The sequence below is a fragment of the Euphorbia lathyris genome, chromosome 2 (genome assembly GCF_963576675.1).
Source record: "Euphorbia lathyris chromosome 2, ddEupLath1.1, whole genome shotgun sequence".
Classification (NCBI taxonomy): domain Eukaryota; kingdom Viridiplantae; phylum Streptophyta; class Magnoliopsida; order Malpighiales; family Euphorbiaceae; genus Euphorbia; species Euphorbia lathyris.
In genome coordinates, this window is record NC_088911.1 from 83,009,910 (window position 1) to 83,030,177 (window position 20,268).

Consider the following 20,268-nt stretch of genomic DNA (forward strand, 5'->3'; position numbering starts at 1 on the left):
TTATTTATTAGAATAATCCCTTAATTGCTATCAAAGCCACAAATCTCGTCATTTGTTTTTGTATCGTGAATATGAAGAAAACATAGTTTTTGCATGCTAGGATTAATATTTGTATTAATTTTGTGTTAAATGGGCATGTATAAGTGTTTTTGTGCAAAACGACATAGAAATCACATGAAACTGTGTACTTTTGTGTATGGGGTTTTTCTATTTCAAAGTAATTGGTATCCCAGTCTCAACCGAGAGTGTGCGAGTTGCAAACCCTATTTTATGTTCATCGCATGGACAAACGAACTTCACCGTCGTGATAATGGGTCTCGAAAACCCTAGAGCAGACCGAATTTCGAGACCAGTAGATGATGGGAAGGTAGCGCTTGGCAGGCGCAAGTCACGTGTTGCGCACGCCAACCATGTTGCTACACGTGGTCACATGTGCCCAACCACAACACGCCATGTCGCATGTGTGGACCCCACATGCATGTAGCGCGTGAGGGGCTATCCCGAACCCGGTTTTTTCCAATGCATCTTTTGGAATTTTTCTAATTTTTGGTAGTTTTCGGATAATCAGAATATTTAATTTTGATTTATTTAGTATTCTAAATTCACTTAAAAATAATAGAAAATATTTTTCTATTATACAAAAATTACGTAAATGTTTATAAAAAATTCTAATAATCAGAAATAATTTTTTTTGGAATCATTTTTTGTTCAATCAAAATGTGTTATGATTGATAAAGACATTTTTGTATATGTAAATTAACTCTTTTTCCATTTTAATCAGAGAAGCATGGAGGGTCGCAATACCCTGCATATCTAATGGATAAATTTGCTGAAGTTATCTCTCACTGTCAACTAAATGAAATTATTCCCTAAGGTGAGAGATTTACCTAGGAACATGGAAGGGGAACGAATTGGTGGGTTTGAGAGAAGTTGGATGACGCCTTCTTTTTAGACAGTTGGGGATTGAGATTCGATGAGCATAAATTGCAGAACTTATTTTCCACATAGTCTAAAGGGCACTGTTTATAACCTTGTTGAATTAAAAAAAAGTACTTAATCAAACCACTACCTTATGGCATGTTTTAAACAATAAAAGAACTTATTAAGTTTACAAACCATGCCTTTTTCAGAGACCCCTAAACCTGGTGGTAATTGCATATAAACCTCTTTATTCAATTCCTCGTGTAAGAATGCATTATTAACATCACATTGTAACATGGGCTAGTTATGTATGGTAACTAGGGCAAGCACCAACCTAACTGTGGTTAACTTATTAACTGGGGGAAAATGTCCATAAAATCAATACCCTCTACTTGAGTGTATCCTTTGGTAACTAAGTGTGTCCTGTACCTTTTTAGAGTGTCATCACTCTTCAATTTAACTTTATGCACCCATCTACAACCAATTAGGACCTTTCCAGGTGGCATATGGCAAATGGTCTGTGTGTTAGTCAAGACTAAAGCCTCAAGTTCTTTATCCATGGCAGTTCTCCAACACTGATGTTGAGTTGCTTGTTTATATGTCTTTGGTTCTGGTATAATAATGAGGTTCATAATATACCTTTTATGGTCTTTAGATAATTTCTCATAACTAAGAAATGTGGATAAAGGATATTTAACATTAGTGGTATACCTAGGCTCTTTGCTAAGCTGATTATATTGATAGTCCACAAGATAAGGAGGAGTATGTTTATCCATGGTTGATTTTCTAATATGACTATGAGTTGGTACCACACTATGACTAACACATGCGTTATCATTCAACCTATGAACAACATCAACCATATTATTATCACGCAAACTGGGAATAACATCAATAAAAGTACTAGCACCCAAACTCAGAATAACATCAACCACATGATCATTAATATTTGAAAGAGGATGAGTTATTGTAACTGGTTTTGGAATATGCACAATATGTGGAATACGCTTTATTGAAGCATATTGTTCTCGTAACGTACTACTGATTGATGAAGAATAGATTCTTGGAAACCAATGTCAACTAGTTAATCAAGTATAGGTATAGATAAAAATTCTTCACTAAGCAACTGATAGGCTAAAGTTGTATAGCTAAATTAAGAGCAAGTGAACCCTATTGTTATCAAGTAGTAAACGTTCCTAATTAGACTAGGTTCCAATTCCCCACTCGTATAAAAATCCTATGTTATCTAAGGAATAATAAAGAGATTTGAGTTGTTGTCACTTTAATACTAAATTAGACTAGAAAGCAAAGATTAATATTCGGTTGTCTAATGAATGAGTGGAACGTAAATATATTGGATTCCCATGTTAACTATTGTGGAATAAACTATGTTGTGTTGCAACAAAAATAAAACTCGAGACGATAGCCTTCCTTAATAAAATAGTAATCCCATCCTAAAATTACTAACTCTATTCCTAGTTCACTTAGGTCGATGCTTAGTTAGGCAAAATCCATAAGATTACTAAGAAGCATGAATTACAATGAAAGCTAAAGCTAGGCGATGACTTAGACTACAAAGGCGCACTATCTGGTTAAGGTATAGGTAAAGTTAGGTTACTCGGTTGAATCATTTACTTGATTAGGTTTCACAATTCAACCTCTTTTGCTAATTACTTGATTAGGCTTCTTAGCTTAAGATGAGTAAATAAATCCTAACTGAATCTCTCATTCTTGTATTTTTTACAGCACAATTTAAACAACAGTTTATTAATCCATATTTGTTACACACGGTTCACCTTCATTTAGCCCAAAGGTGGGTTAGCTCATGTTCAAGCTAAAACATAAAATGGGAGTAAGATGGATTGAAGGTAAGCCCATGTTTATCGAGTACGTTTATTTAATTCAAGACCGATGAACGAGAAACGAGATTAAAAGAACTTAAATATAAATCAGTAATAAGATAAATAAGGGATGGAGACAAACCGATATTGAAATCTTAAAAATAAAGAACGAATCTACCTTGATAAAACTGAATTGAACTTACTTGAATGGAAAATGAAACTAAAAATGAACTAAAACTAAAGTTAAAGCTATAATGTAATTGAGTACTAAAAACTGAATGAATTATACATAGTGTTAAGTCTATATTTATAGTGCTTAAATCCTCTTCCTGGTCTATGTAGGTCTTCAACCACTTTAGAGTTGAAATACAATGTTCGTGGTCGATTCAGATTAGAAGTCTCGAGTTAGAGATGTAATAGGAACAAATAAGCCCTTTTAATTGTTGCTCGTCGAGTAGCCTAAGGTCTGCTCACTGAGCAACATGTGTAAATCGTGTTTTGTTCCTTGGCTGACTTTTCCTTAACAGGTGACTTTGACATTGGACCTTTGACTGCTCTTTTGGTACTTACTTCGACGAGTAAGGAGCTTACTTGCCGAGTGGTCACTTCTAGCTAGTCGAGCAATGAATCTCGATTTGTTCCGTTTTACTCTGTTTCATGCTCGATTGTTTCTGAAACAACTTAAAACACTTATTAGACATATAGTGGACAGAAGACACTATAAACCAAGGTATTAAGGTGATAAAAGCATATAAACGAGGCTTAAACTATACGTAAAACTCTATATAATATGGCGCTAACAGCAAACGATGATCTTCAATTTCCTGAAAAAGGACTAGTAGAAGCATATGGAAAAATATTTTCCAAAAATTTTACATCCCTAGACATAGTATATTTGTGTGTATAAATTATAGACTTTGTAGCCTTTAACATGAGGTTTGTATCCCATAAAAATTTAAGGTATTCCCTTTGCATCAAAATTATATTTACCTGGTTTGAAATTCAAAATATATACCAAACTTCCAAAAACTTTCAAGTCTTCATATACTAGTGTTTTACCAAACAATGCTTCATAAGGTGTGGAATTATGTAAAACTGGTGTTGGCATAACATTTATAATATAAACATCAAGTAAAATGCAATCAGCCCAAAAAGATAGAGGCAATGAAGCTTGAAAACGCAAAGATCTAGTTGTAGTTAATATATGTTGATGTTTCCTTTCCACAACACTATTTTGTTGTGGAGTACAAGGATAAGAAAACTGATGGATAATCCCATTTCTATCACAGAAATCAGCTAATCTCAGTTTTGGTGCATTATCACTTCTTATGGATTTGACAGACACTGCAAATTGATTCCAAACATGATTATAGAAATCCTCAATACAACTAGGTGTTTGAGATTTTATCTTTAACAAATATACCCAAGTATACCTGCTAAAGTCATTAATAATTGTCAAGAAAACCATATAACCTACATTTGACTTGGTTGAAAAAGGACCCCAAATGTCTAGATAAATTAGATAAAAAAAATAGCTGTAAAATTAGTAATACTAATATGGAAAATTGTTCTTTTCATTTTGGCTAAGGGACAAATCAAACAATCACAATTTACATTCTTAGAACGAATAGAAAGTGGTAACAAATAAAATTTGGAAACAATGAAGTGGCCTAATATGTAGTGCCATAGTTCAACATCAGAATAAGCCTTTATTGAAGGGAAAACAATATTTGCAAAATTATTAGTACTAGTAGAGGATAACATGGTTGATTCTTGAACAAGTTGTCCATAAGGTATGATGTATAAACTATTGGTTAAACTAGCTAAACCAATCATCTGCTGAAAGATGATGTCCTGAATCTGGCAAGAATCAGCATTAAACACACACTGAGTATTTGATTGTGCTGCTAATTTACTAACAGATTTGATATTAAATTTGAATGTTGGGATATAAAAGACCGTATACAAAGTTAAACTACTTTTAACTCGAATAGTGACAGTTTTAAACAGTGGTATTTGTTAACCATTAGGCAGCTTAACAATGACATGTGCAATATCTTGAATGGTTTCAAATAGCTCAAGTGTATGTACCACATGATTAGTGGCACCACTATCAAGAATCCAACCATGTTCCACTATACTAGGACTTTGTGTCAATGAATTAGCAAGAATGGAAGTATAAATATATGAACTAGCAATACTGCCAACAATGGATGAAGTTGCGGGTAGAAAATGAGTCTGTTTACCATCAAGCAAATGAATCAACTTGTTGAACTGAGATTTAGTAAGTGTAACACCAGAGAAATGGGATCATATAAATTCACATCTAAAGCACTAAAATTTGGGTTATCTTCTTGTATATTGCCATCAAAATTAGCAACATGAGATTGAGAAGTTGGTATGCCTATATTCCTTTTCTTAGTGAACTTCAAATCTATTGGAAACCCATGCGTACGATAATATTGGCCTATTGTATGTCCAGTCTTGTCACAGAAGCTACATTTTGGACTTTTCTTTTTTGCTACATGAAATCGGCCTTTAGCAAGGTTAACAGAAGATTCAACTAAAAAGCTCCAATATGTTGTCTTTCCTGTTGAAGGACTAGAGAGAGTGCCATTGTGATACTAGGCAAAGGTTCCATTATCAAGATTGGCGATTTTGCATTCAAAAATTCACTATTCAAGCCTCTAAGAAATCTAATCACACAATCTTGACCTTGAAATGTTTTTGCCTTTTTAAGCACCTTTGATCATTTACAAACTGTTCGACAACTACAAAGACTTATAGGTCTATAATTCAACAATTCTTCCTAAAGAGCCATGAGTTTAGTATAAAAGTCAGTAACACTCAAAGAGCCTTGACTAAAAGTAAACAATTCTTCTTACAACTTTGTTATTTTAAGAAAATCACCATGTGCATACCTCTGTTTTAGATTCTCCCAAACTTCTTGTGCAGTATTAAACTAATGAACACTCTAAGCAATCGAATGGGCTACTGACCTACTAATCTAAGCAAATACCATAGTATTACAATGCTCTCACGCTGCTCGATTTTTATCTGTAACTGCTGGTATCGCGAAAGAACCATTAATGAACATTGTCTTATTCTTTGCTCGGAGTGCTCTTTCAAATTCTCTACTCCAGGCATGATAGTTTCCTCCAGTTAGCAACTGTCCTATTAAAACTAACAAAGGATAATCACCGGAATGCAGAAAAAACCGACTAGAAGGATTCATTGTTGGATCAACAAAATGATTTTCAGTCCTCTGCTGGTTAACCTCTGGCGGTGTAAAATGGTTTTCAATCCTCTGCTGGTTAACCGCTGGCGGTGTATTTTGTGATTCTGTGTTTAAAATTTGAGGCATTGTTTGATGATTTGTATAGAAAATCTCAAAAGAAAAAGAAAAATTTAAAGATTCCGATTGAAGAACAGAAAATTAGGGTTCAATCTAAAGGTTCAATATCGAAATAAAAGATTCCTCACTGAAGAATAATTCCAGAGAAACGATGAATAAGATCACACAGAGCGTGCTCTGATACTATAACAAGAAAACTGGAACTGGAATTAAAACTTCACCAAATTGATGATGAAGGAATGAAGAAAATTAGAGAAGAAGAAAATCTAGAGAGATCGTTTACATGAGATTAGAAATGGAAAAAAAAGTAATATCACATTCTCTCATGAACTGATTATATAATACTCATAACTAGCCATTGTAACTGTCTTTTAATCTAACAGACAAAAACGGTGCATTTTTCTCTTTCTTATTCTATTACTTATAAAACCCCTCTAATGTTTTCACCAATAGTTCATATATGAAACAACACTAAGAAAACCCTTTTCAATTTTTTACAATCTTTGTCAAGTTATGTTTAAATTGAATCATTAATCTTTCTTTCATGGGCATTTTCTGTTATTCATATAGTTCCGTATTTTCAAAAATATAAAAATTATTTAAGCGCAATAACCGCGCCAAGTACTTTTTTTACTCAAGGGTTTGCCACTTCGGTAATCTTTCAACTCCTCAACAAGTGTCTTACCACTATTCAACTATCCTCTCTACCCATCATTTTCTAAAAGTTTCAAAGTTATCATTAAGATACAACTGATTTCCATGCTATGAGGACACAATAGGTGGGTTGGGTTGGGTGTGTAGATATCTATATGTTTATGATTCAAACAACGTTGGAAAATAAATGATGGGACTTTGAAATAACCCAATTCTATAACATTTATCAAATCTATTTTTAATAATGTTTGTTTTTCATGAAATTGAGTGTTGAACACTACTTGGATCTCATCTCATAGTTTCTTTTGGAATCCTCTATTAATCAATCCAACGAACATGAATTGATTCATTTTGTATAATGTTAGCTTGATAGAATTGTTAGCTTAATTAATACGATGTGTTAACGTCTAATTTATTATTGAATGCATTAATTTATAAAAATTTGAAGGATGGTAATCATTTGAGCCAAATCCTAAAATAATAAAAGCTTCTACTTTAATACAACAACAACAAAGCCTTGGTCCCGAAATGATTCGGGGTCAGCTAACATGAACCATATATTTTGGTTCATGTCATAAGATGTGGCTAAGTTTTACGCTGGCCGCCACAAACCTACCGCAACCCTCCTCCTTTGTCCGGGCTTGGGATTTGTAAATAAAAAGAAAGAGAAAATTGTTTTATTTTTTTTCTTTAAAATGCATTTTCCTGACTTTTTTAACCTCGTTTTTCAAAAAATTTTATACCGTTGGACTCGTCTTAATTAAACGGTCATTTTAAGATCCATGAAGCTCAAGTAAAAAAAATTCCGGTGAATGGAATCCGGGTGGGCGTTTTTCGGCAAGAAAAAAAGTGTCCAGAAAATTCTCAAAAAATTCCAGAACATGTAAAACATTATTCTAAGAAACTTTAATTCTTGGGTAGAAGCAAGATTTCTTACGGTTTAGTCCCAATAAAACTTTTTCCTTAATTTTATCCATTTTACATGCTTCAACAATTTGTTGGTAAAAACTGTAAGGAATCTCGCTTTGAGCCAAGAATTAAAGTTTTTTAAAATAATGTTTTACATGTTTTGGAATTTTTTGATAATTTTTTGGACACGTTTTTTGTCCTACTTACGTTGTTCCAAATCAATGTACCATTTGTTCCAACATAATACTTATATTGTTCCAACAGAAAATTGTTTTATTTCTTTTCTTTAAAATACATTTTTCTGACATTTCTAACCTCGTTTTTCGAAAAAATTTATACTATTAGACTTATCTAAATTAGACAGTCATTTTAAGATCACTAAAGCTTACGTAAAAAAAATTCCGGTGAATGGAATCCGAGTGGGCGTTTTCTGACAAGAAAAAAAGTGCCTAGAAAATTCTAAAAAAATTTCAAAAAATGTAAAACATTATTCTAAGAAACTTTAATTCTTGGGTCGAAGAGGGATTTCTTACGTTTTAGTCCCAATAAAACTTGTTCCTTAATTTTATCCATTTTACATGCTTTAACAATTTATTGGGTCAAAACTGTAAGGAATTTCGCTTTGAGCCAAGAATTAAAGTTTCTTAAAATGATGTTTTACATGTTTTCAAATTTTTTGATAATTTTCTGGGCACGTTTTTTTATCATACTTACATTGTTCCAAATCAGTGTACCATTTGTTCCAAATCAGTGTACCATTTGTTCCAACATAATACTTGCATTGTTCCAACAGAAAAATGTTTTATTTTTTTTCTTTAAAATACATTTTTCCGATATTTCTAACCTTGTTTTTCGAAATTTTTTATACTATTAGACTCGTCTAAATTAGACGGTCATTTTAAGATCCCTGAAGTTCAAGTAAAAAAAATTCCGGTGAACGGAATCCGGGTGGGCGTTTTCTGGCGAGAAATAAAGTGCCCAGAAAATTCTCAAAAAATTTCATAAAATGTAAAATATTATTCTAAGAAACTTTAATTCTTGGGTCGAAGCGGGATTTCTTACGGTATAGTCCCAACAAATTGTTGAAGCATGTAAAGTGGATAAAATTAAGGAAAAAGTTTTATTGGGACTAAACCGTAAGAAATCCTATTTCGACCCAAGAATTAAAGTTTCTCAGAATAATGTTTTACATTTTCTGGAATTTTTTGAGAATTATCTGGGCACTTTTTTCTCGCCGGAAAACGTCCGCCCGGATTCCGTTCACCGGAATTTTTTTTACTTGAGCTTCAGGGATCTTAAAATGACCGTCTAATTTAGACGAGTCTAATAGTATAAAAATTTTCGAAAAACGATGTTAGAGATGTCGGAAAAATGTATTTTAAAGAAAAGAAATAAAACAATTTTATCTATCCTCTCTTTCATTTTATTTACCAATTTGCCACCTTGCCCTTTTTAATTATCATCAAAACTACGTAGTTTTGTTATGTCATACAATAAGCTCATTGTCACAACTTAAGCCATTGTCACGCTGGATCTCACCCATATATATATATATATATATATATATATAAATACATATATGAAAATACACTGAAATTTATATATAAAAAAAAGCTTAATACATACCCAGCCTATTGAAGTTGTCATTTTTATTCATTTAACCTCTTCAACTCAAGTGACATCCCTTTCACCCATAAACTCACCAAAAACACTATCATTGGCCCCTTTTAATCTTACATGGCATTGACTTGGTCAATGTTTGGGTTTCACACAATGAAGACGCGTGAAAGCCTTATTTCCTTCTCCCAATGGTAAAAGAAAAAAAGTAAAAAACCATATTTAATACTCTTCTCTTCTTCTTCAACGATGGAATCCCTAAATCCCTAAATTTTCTCTTCTTCTTCAACTCTTCTCTTCCAAATCCTTCACATCTGATCTTCTTCTTCACATCGGCTCTTCTTCTTCACATGTTCTCTTCTTCTTCACCTCTGCTCTTCTAATTTTTTTTGTTCTCTTATCGAAATCGAAATCTGTTCATCTGATCATCTGGAAGGCAAAAAGCTAAGATCTTTGGAAGGTAAAAACAAAAACGAAAAATAAAATTGAGATATAAAAATTAGGAGAAGTGAAGGGGAAGAGAAATTAAATGTGGAATTTGTGATTGAATAAGTAGGAAACGGAAGTTCTTTGGATTCCTCGAGAATGAAAGCATAACACAAAGAGAAGAGAGGAGAAGGTAAGGGAGAGAACAAAAAGTTCTATACGTTTTGAAGGGTCTTTCGTCTTTTCACTATAATTGTTGAGGGTATTTTAGACTTTTTCTTTACATTGTTGACATGTCAAAATTTGCTGCCACGTGTCAAGCGCGTGTGATATACGAAAATGAGTTCAGCTCAACATTTAAAAAGGGGGGCTAATAGTAGTGTTTTTGGTGAGTTTAGAGGGTGAAAAAGATGTCCCTTGAATTGAGGGGGTTAAATGAATAAAAAGGACAACTTCAGGGGGTTGGGTATACATTAAGCCCAAAAAAAATACTCCAATAATACAATAATGTATTAAAGGATGGGAGAGTAATCATTGGATCCCTTAATTAGAGAATATGTTAAGTGGTTCACTAACTGTCTAATAAAAAAGAAATTAAGAAGGATCAACATACAAAAAGCCTTTCTTTTGTGCGAAATATTTTTGCCACTATCTATACCTTGCCACTATTTTCTTTTGCGGCGACATCAAAAATTCGCCACAAAATACCCTTGTAATAGCTATTTCTAACAGAAATTGGTTTCACCGCAAAAAAGCAACTTTTGTGTGGTGAATATTGAATCCCCACTAATCATAATATTTCCCCCACAAATATCCATTTTTTTCTTGCTTAGAATTTTTTTTTTTTGTGGAGAATAATTTGCCACTAATGATTCATCATACCATGAGTAGAAATATACTTTATACTAACTTCTTTACATGCCATTAACTCTCTAACAAAATGATACTTAATCTGTATATGCTTCATCTTGCCATTTGATCTTTGGAAAATGCTATAGTATGTTGAATATCACAGTTTATTACTACGAGTGTATTGGAGTTGGCTAGATTTAGGTGGTTCATGAATTTGCTCACCCACACTGCCTCTTATAATGCAAATGAGTATGACGCATACTCTACTTCCATGATGGATAAAGCTACACCATTTGTTTCTTGTTGCTCCATGATATAGCTTCATTGCCAAGCAAGAAAACGTAACCTGATGTGGACTTTCTTTTGTCTAGGTCTCCTGCCAATCAACATTTGTGTATCCTCTTAAGTTGAGATTCTTCCTTAATAACATAAAGAATAATATTTTATTGCCTTGAGGTGCCTCCATATCCTATTTAGGACTAACCAATATGTTTTTCCTGGACTGGACTGATATCTACTCACTATCCCAATGACATGATAGATATCGAGCGTACATTGTGTATATTAGACTACCTACATCACTGGTGTAAGGTACCTTTTTCATATAGTCCACATCTTGTTGTGTTTTAGGACAAGGATTCGTACTAAGGATCAAATCCTTGGACATAAGACTATCTATGAGCTTGCAATTCTTCATACTGAATCTATCTAGAATCCTGTTCACATAAGTCTTTTGAAACAGTCACAACATGTTCTTTGACCTATCTCTCGGAATATTAACGTCAAGAATGTATGTTTCTCTTATATCTTTCATCTCGAAACTTGAGCTGAGCTAAGTCTTAACTTGATCCACATGTACTCAATGTCATTTCCCGTTATCAGGATGTCATTGACGTACAATGACAAAATAAGAAATTTTCTACTCGAGCTCTTTATGTAAATGTTGGTATTCTTCAATGAATTTGCAATGATTCGATATCATCTCAGTAAGAAATCGAATGTACCATTGCCTAGAAGACTGTTTGAGAATATGTATATATACATCAATGTATCCTCTTTAAAATGATTACGTGTAAGTAAATTATTTATAGAACTAATCTATTTAACACCATATTAACACTTTTTTGATATTTTTTTTATATATAATAATATGAAATATATACGACTTGCTGAGGAGCTTTTTGCAAGGGAGACCGAGCAAGTGGGAAAAAGTTCTTCCAACTTCAAACTTTGCCTATAAAAACGATGTGAATCGGCCGTAAGGAGGGAAGTAACTATTCGAAGTGGTGGATGGGTGTAAAGTCTAATTTGCAACCTATTCCAAGCATGACAAAATTAGATCATCGTTCACTTGAAATTCATAAATTATTCCCGAATCTATATTGAAGCCACCAATTAGCACGCGTTTGACGAATCATTTAAACGATAGACTTTTGTTCCATTAAAATCATTTGATTGTTTGATAGGAGGGGATAAATAAATCATGACACCCAATACGAACTCATACCAAAACATAAAGTATGAGATTTGAGATCTTATATTTCAAGAACTATTGAACTAAGAGTATAAAATCATTTTGCTCCCTTAACGGTTTTAAAGGAAGTGAAAAGAAAAAGAAAAGAAGTACCTAATAATTTGGATTTGGATTTGTATGCTTAGCTACATAATTGTTTCTTGTATGTCTATTTTCAGAAAAAGAAAAAGAGAAAAATGTTTTATTATTTTTGAACTTAGTTGCAATTCAATTGGAGAGACAAAAGATGCTCCATACAATATACAAGAAGCTTATATATGGACTAGTCTCTCGGAATTGATTGAAAAATCTCATCGTTTCTATTGTTAGAATAGCTGTGTTAGCGAAAATTTTCTTTGAAGTTGTTGAGATGGTGATAGAGATGACACTGTTAGAATAACAATGTAACTGATAATATAAACATTGTCGGTTCTTACGTATTAAACTGTTTGATGTTTGAGATGGAATCTTCTCCAAAATTATATCATTAAAACAAAATTTTAGGGATAAAATCTCTCTAAAATTCTATTAAAATAGAATTTATTTATAGAGAATGAGAACCTAATTGAAATATCATATATAAAATATGGGCAAATTGACCTTTAAGCCATATAGAACTTATAATATATTTTGATATGAGAGAGAAATAAAAAAAGAAATGGAAAGGGTTAGATTTGAATGTTGGATTCTTTCATTGATTTTTATTAAATACATAATGGTAGAGTTTCTTTGGGCTATTTGATTGGATTCATTTATTGGGTATCTTTTAATAAGAAGACAATAAGGGATATTTCTTAGTGGGCCACCACCCTTAGAAGAATCATATCATATTATTTGACACTTGTAATCGTCACAACCCCCACGGCCCACACCACACCACAGCCACTAATTATCAATTATTATACTCTAATTCTAATTTTAATATTAATAATTGGGAAACTGGTAATTATGTCATCAACCTTTATTTAAAATTAAAATTAAAATTAAAATCCTAGCTAATAAAATTTCATGACATCTCCTCTTCCTTAGTTTTTCATTCATCATTTCCTTCTTTTTTATATTAGATATGTCCAAATTTTGTGATTATTTTAGTTTCTATTTACAGTATAATAATAATTTTACGTTTTTTTCTTGCATATATTAAGATTTATATTATTAGTTTCCTGAATCAATTTTTTTTTGTACAATTCAACCTTCTTGGGTTTGAAATTGTTTTCTCAATATATATATATATATATATATATATTTGTGATTTGGTATGGTTACGTAAAAACCACGAGTAAGTTGGGGTGCTAGCATAATTTTGTACTTTATATTTTGAATTATATCCTTATTACTAATAATTTATTATAATACTTTTTCATATCAAATCTTACCAAACATTAGATTAGATTATTAACATTTCATCCAAAGAAAGCGTGGAAATATCATTTGTGAAGCTGAAAATGACCTAACAAATACAATCATGCAGTTTTGTTTCAAAAGTATTGTTAATAAATGTTCTACTTTAATACTAATTATCTCTCTTAGATTATCTATATAAAGAAAATTTATTACATCAACTAGTTGCTGATTATGCCAATCAAATTTTAACATAATGGATTCAAAAATAAAATCTAATTCCACCTCTAAACACTCACATTTGCAAGTCTATTTTTTTCTTAAATGTTTTTTTTTTAATTCATTTCCATCTGCTATTCTAAAGTTTCATGGGATGAAATAAAATATAATAAAATTATTAAGGAATATAAAAGAAGTGAAGAGAGTAAAATGTTGGAATTAATCATGAGACTAATGACAATATTAATGGAACAATTAATAGGACATTTAATTATAAAGGAAACGTAATTCATGGGTCAGTTACTAGAGAAATGATCAAAACAGTTGAACAAACTCTCATATTTAGTGATATTAATTGTGGGACTAATGACGATAGTAACAGAATAATTAATGACAGTTGCTTACGAAGGATACATAAATCATGGATCAGAACGTGAGACTAGAGAAAATATTGTGGTTATAGAAGTAAAACGTAGAACGAAAGAAGATGTTTTAAATGAGGGGGAGGATGCAGTTTCAAATAATACTCTAATTGTGGATCCAAAAAATAGGTTTTAAGTGGGCTTTACTGGACAGACCCACCCATCATTATGAGTCGATTAGTCTGGAACTGTCGTGGACTGGGCAACCTATGAGCAGTTGGCGTTTTAATGGATCTTGTCCAAAATTACAAATCATTTATTATTTTTTGTTCTCGTATTGCTGGAAACTTTTCGGTCAGGGAAGGTGAAGCTATTGGTATTCGAGAGACTCTTAGGTGGATCAAACTCAAGGGTTTGGATGGTGTGGAGGTGGGGTCAGATGCATTGTCAGTGGTGGAGCATATGCATCAAACATACTTTCGTTCTTCTTATGGTTCAATTATAAACGATTATAAAAGTCTTACTTCTAGTATCAATGATATTTCTGTCAGATTTATAGGCCGTTCTGCGAATGAGATGACTCATGCTTTAACTAGATCTTCTCATTCCTTGTCAGAACTTGTGGAGTAGGGTACTGTCCCTCCATTTTTATTTTACATTCCTTGTATGTTCATTCTATTTAATGAAACTTATTTTTTTTAAAAAAAAATAAAAAATACATATTCCGTTTAGTTGATGGAATGAGATAAAATGGACTAACTAATGTTGTAATTCAATTGACAATCTTACCCTCAAATCTAATTTTTTATTTACTTTAAGAGTTTAATTATTACCATTAATTATTCAAATATTTAATACAAATTATTTAAATAAAAACGTGAAAACATAAAAAGGAAAAAAAGCCGTGAAAACAGTAAAATGTGAAAAATGTGAAAAGCGATTAAAACGCAAAAGTTTCTTATTTTTCATTTTCTCCGTTTTCATGTTTTTACTATTTTTCACATTTTTCTGTTTTTCATGTTTTCGCATTTTAACCGTTTTCTCGTTTTTTTTTTCATTTTTTCGTATTTTTTTGCATTTTATCATTTTCCACATTTTTATTGTTTTTCAAAGAAAATATTAGTTATAATATATATTTTGATGGGATATTAGTTACTCCATCCATTCTAAATTACATGTCATTTAAGAAAAAAAGAAAAATTCAGAATTATAAGTTGTTTTTACTCAATTTCACTCATTTTCTCAAAATTTTCCTTGCTAAAAATTCTCCTTTTGATAACGCTTCTTTCCAAGAAAATTGAAAGTTTATTAGAAAATATTGGGTGAGAATAGAGAGAAGATTGTGTCACTTTACATATTTATCCACTACAAGAAAATGCTCTATCACCGACAGATCTCACCGACAAAAAATTTAGTGTCGGAGATACCGACAGAAATTTAGTGTCGGTCATCACCGACAAATATCCCTACACATATTTCAAATGTCTCGGTAAATGAAGGCGGGATTTTTCCTGCCCCATTTACCGACATATATTGTCGGAGATGAAACTTGTAGGAGATGTCACCGACAAATGTTGTGTACGGACCGACAGATTTGTGTCGGTGATTATGATATTTTATAAATTAAAGCTTCATAAAAAAACAATGAAAAGTTAAAATCATTATTCATTATCTTTACTAATCATAAAGTTTCTATAAAAAAAAAATAAACAAGAAATTAATATTATTCTTTTTAGTAATAAAAGAAATAATGTATAAATATACAAAGTCACGCACACACCTTATTCATCAAACTTTACTGGTCATAATTTTTTAATAAAAAAATTAAAAAATAAATTAATATAGAAGAGTTGAAGTGCAAGCCCTAATTCATACCTCCTCATGTCGCCGCCCAATTCTTTTCTTTCCCCTGGTTGATTTTTTTTAACCCTACTACCGCGTCTTCCTCGTCTCCACCAACACCTGCACCAGTTTTTACGAACACCGGCGCCTGATGCTTCTTATCTACAACGCACTTCTCTTTACCTCTGTTCCGGTTCACTTCTCCAACTTCTGAGTGATCCCAAAATCTGGCGGGTCCTCGATCTCCGATCTCTAGGTACCGATCTCACAGTCCTTAGTACTTGCTTTTCATTTGATGTTTGTTATGGTTATGCATTCTCTAGGTACCGATCTCACAGTCCTTAGTGCTTGCTTTTCATTTGATGTTTGTTATGGTTATGTATTGGTTGTGATTACTGTTGTAGGGGGTGCTATTTGTTATGGTTATGTCTCGAAATCCAGGTTCCTCCTTTATCTTTGTCTTTGTCTTTCATACTGTATCATAATCTGTTTGCATCCTGTCATAATATGGTAAATTGAATTTTCATTCTATTAAACCTTATTTTAGACAACAGTGGACCTATTTTCATTTTTTATTTTTTCTGGATTGAATTTTTGGCGAAGTTGAAGCTCCAAAAGAATTAAAATGAATTTTTTATGTATTCATTATTAGCAGTTATGTTCATGATAGTTGAGAAAGTCAAAGAAGTGAATGCGAATCCCAAGTCCAAACAGATCCGAGGAAGCTGCTGCGAAGAAGGAAATTGCATCTCCCATTTACTGGTATTCATATTTCACTCGTCTCCAACTGGCCAAGGTAACAAACAAAAGGTCTTTTGCCTCTTCTTCTTACACATATACAAGTGGGTGCTTTAATCTGATGTGGAGGTTTGAATGAAATTCCCAACAAAACAGGGTTTAAGCTGTTTATGGTGCCTTACATTAAGAATTAAGATGTATAGATAATTTTGCGTCCATGGCCCTAGATTTGCATCAAAGTGGCTTTGAGCTTGATTTAAAAATATTTGGGCTTGTCACTTGAGTAATTATTTGTTTATTATTGACAGTTAATATAATTTGGAGAAAATGTGTGCACATTTGATGATGGAAGTAGCAAAGGATGAATTATCTACCCTGGTGAGGGGATTTTATGCTCAACTCGTAATTGTGAAGGATTTAATCACTTAGTTTGTGCAAAGGAATGGCTTCATGTCTCAAATACAAGAAAATTTGTGTAAGTTCTAGTTGTTTGTGCTTTTAAGTTTTATGGTATCTATCTAGTTAATTAAGCATTGAATTTTTATGGTATTTGAGATATCTTTGTTTGTTCTTGTGATTTAGTTTTCCACATAATGATCCTCATAATTACAGGTTCAAAAATCACCAATCTGCAATTCTGATTATACTTGGGAGTTTACAGATATATGGGCAGTTTGGTGCTAGTAACAAATGCATGGGATAAACATGTAGAAGAAGAGGCACAGGCTAAGGAGTGAGACTACGAGAGATATTGAACACGCCACATGTTGACAGGCCAAGGACTGATAATAGCATGTTCCTAGAGGTTGATAGCACTTGAAGGTATTTCAGAACTGTTTTTATATGTACATAAAACTTCAAGTGTACATTTGCTCTCTTAGTTCATGTAGCAATTACATTCATTTCATATTTTCATGATTATCTGGAGTCTAATTCATAAAATTTGGACTTCTAACTTAACAGATGTTTTAGTATTGTAGGTTATGTTAGGGTATGTTGGACATAAAACCTTTCTATGTGACAAAACTCCATTATATTTATATTTATAGGCTTAATATACCAGTTTTCTTATACTTGTCCAAATTATCCTATTGCCCCTTGAAATTGCTTATGATGACCTCTTTGCTTTCTAAACTTACTTAAAATGACTTATTGGGTCCTGAAGTGGTTATAATGTTCCGTTAGCCCCTCTAAACTTCCGTCATGCCAAGTCAATTTTTTATACACCTATAGCTTAATGAGTTATGTTTTTCCTCATATAAGAAGTTTTTTTAATGTTAATAAGATATCATTGCCCTGCAATTTTATTACTAGAGAGTAATTTGTTGATTTACTCAAGTTAGAATTGTAAAGTCAGATGTGGATAATTTTTCCATCTAAATTCAAGCCACATGTATGGTTTGAAAATGGTTATTGATTAGTATATGAGGTTGTTATGGATAGTCTAAATCAATATCAATACCTAATAATGATGTGTCACTAATTAGGCTCAAGATCCATGATCAGATTTCAGGATGTTAAACAAGCAAATGGGACGAATCAGCCGTATCGGAACTCATGGAAAAGATAAGGTTATTATTTATAATGTTTTAGCAGACAGCAAGATATTATGCTGCTATCTATCTGCTGTTAGGCAGTTTATTGAATTTTTTTTATCTCATATATAGGCATTGGACATGAGGGCGAGCCTTGGCGCAACGGTAAACGTTGTTGTCGTGTGACCAAGAGGTCACGGGTTCGAGTCTTAGGAGTGGCCTCATTCATGATAAATAGTACTTGTAAGGCTGGCTTGTTAAATTTTGATGGTTATTGTAATTGTTTGCTTGCATTATTCGCTATGGGAATCTAGTCCGATTTTATAATGTAATTAAGGGTGATTTTATCTAATCCAATTTTAACCATACCATTATTGATTTCTATGCAATTTTTAATTTTTATATTGTTTGTAATTATATATATATATATATATATATATATATATATATATATATATATATATATATATAAAAGAGCTTCCTTCAATCCAAATAAAGTGACTAAAAAGAAATTATATAAATGATTTTGAATATATTTTACGATTTCCGACACAATTGCCGACCAATATCTGTTTGTAAATTATTTAAATTAATATTTTGAAAAAATAGATCACCGACACATATGGGTCGGTGATGTAGTCGGAATGTCCGACGGAAGTCACCTACTAAAAGTAGTCGGTATTTCCTACACAAAACACAGACTGAAAATTGTGTCGGTGATATTCATGTGTCGGTAATAAATTATCGCAACTACTTACCTACGAGGTCAACACCGAGACATCAATAATTGTCGGTCTTCCGTCGGTGATCATGATCACAGACGCAAATTTGCTAATCACCAACGTATATTTCCGTCGGTGATAGCTTTTTTTTCTTATAGTGATCTATTTCAATTGTATTGTAATTAATGAGAAGGAAGTGAGTATTGTGTGAGAACTAGTCATCAAGAATGAGATTATAATGTAGTATTATCTTTTTAAGCCTTAATAGGGGGGATATGGTATAGTTATTTTTAGGCTAAATTAAAGAATCGAAAGGCACAAAGATTCTTCAAATCTAGTCATACCATTTTGTTATATTGACAATTTCAAAAAACTGTTCATACTATGAACATAGTATGCTGGCGATCGGGCAAACGTGCCCCCATCGCTAAAGGTAGTGGTAACCAACTAAAGCAACAAACCACCTTAAAAAAACTATAAATAAAACCTAAAGCCTTCATTCTAAAAGACCAACCAACAATTCCAAAAAATAACTTCAATTCAATCCTTTAGCAACCTGTTTTTAATTCTTTTACGTTCAATTGTCAAACTGCGAGTATAAAAGTTATCAATTCCATAGATCAAAGCTCATTGAAATCATTTTCTATCTAGTTTATAGGTTATGTCCAATCATTTTCTATCTAGTTTATAGTTTATGTCCAATATTTTTCCGTTTCCCTTTCAGACTATTTAAAATCTGGTTTTGCTCTCGATCTTTTATAAACATTCGTTCATGACTTCCTGAAGTTCAATTGAGCCTTCCGTTTTGCCTGATTCAGTATCCGAAAACTCATTTTACGAGCTAATCTTTGCACGTGAAATTCTTTTACACAATCAGCTCAACCTTTACATATTCTGCCCATTAATTTCGTTTTAAAGTTTCTGATCCTTTAAAGTCGGTTCTCACTTTCGACTTCTGATAAACATTTGTTACTGACATTCTAAAGTTTATATTAGCCTTTTGTTTTACCTAATTCTATGTTTACAAACCCATTTTACAGTCCATTCTTCTATCCCTAAATCATTTTACATAATCTGCCCAACTTTTATACAATCTACACAGTAAGAATCCACTCTAGAAATGTTTCCCATAGACGTGAATCCCTTGAAATCAATGGAGTTTCTATGGTGTCTTGACATGAATGAGAAGGTAGTTGTACAAGCCCAAGAAGAGGAGGAAAATATATCTCATGACCTCGATTCTGATTTCAGCTATGAGGATGACGACCTATCAGAAACTTCTAACTCGGGGGCATCCATGAAGCACCTGTAGAAATTCAAGAAGTTGAGGAAGATGTTTCTTGGAGCTATGATTCAGAATCCAGTCAAGAGGATGAGGTCTCCAACTCGGGGGCATCCAATAGGAAGAGGTTCGACAAGAA

General features: G+C 32.4%; 1 long non-coding RNA gene across 7 annotated transcripts; it reads left to right on the forward strand.

Annotated features, from left to right (window-relative positions):
* Positions 1 to 15,880: 15,880 nt before the first annotated feature.
* LOC136220634 (uncharacterized) lies at positions 15,881 to 18,503 on the forward strand. Of its 7 annotated transcripts, none has more exons than XR_010684639.1 (7): positions 15,881 to 16,108; positions 16,257 to 16,293; positions 16,508 to 16,662; positions 16,899 to 17,065; positions 17,203 to 17,412; positions 18,078 to 18,161; positions 18,258 to 18,503. It is a non-coding gene; the product is annotated as an uncharacterized lncRNA (long non-coding RNA). The 7 variants fall into 7 exon arrangements; XR_010684645.1 differs by having other exon boundaries at positions 16,508 to 16,648; XR_010684641.1 differs by having other exon boundaries at positions 16,257 to 16,362; positions 16,508 to 17,065.
* The last annotated feature ends 1,765 nt before the right edge of the window (positions 18,504 to 20,268 follow it).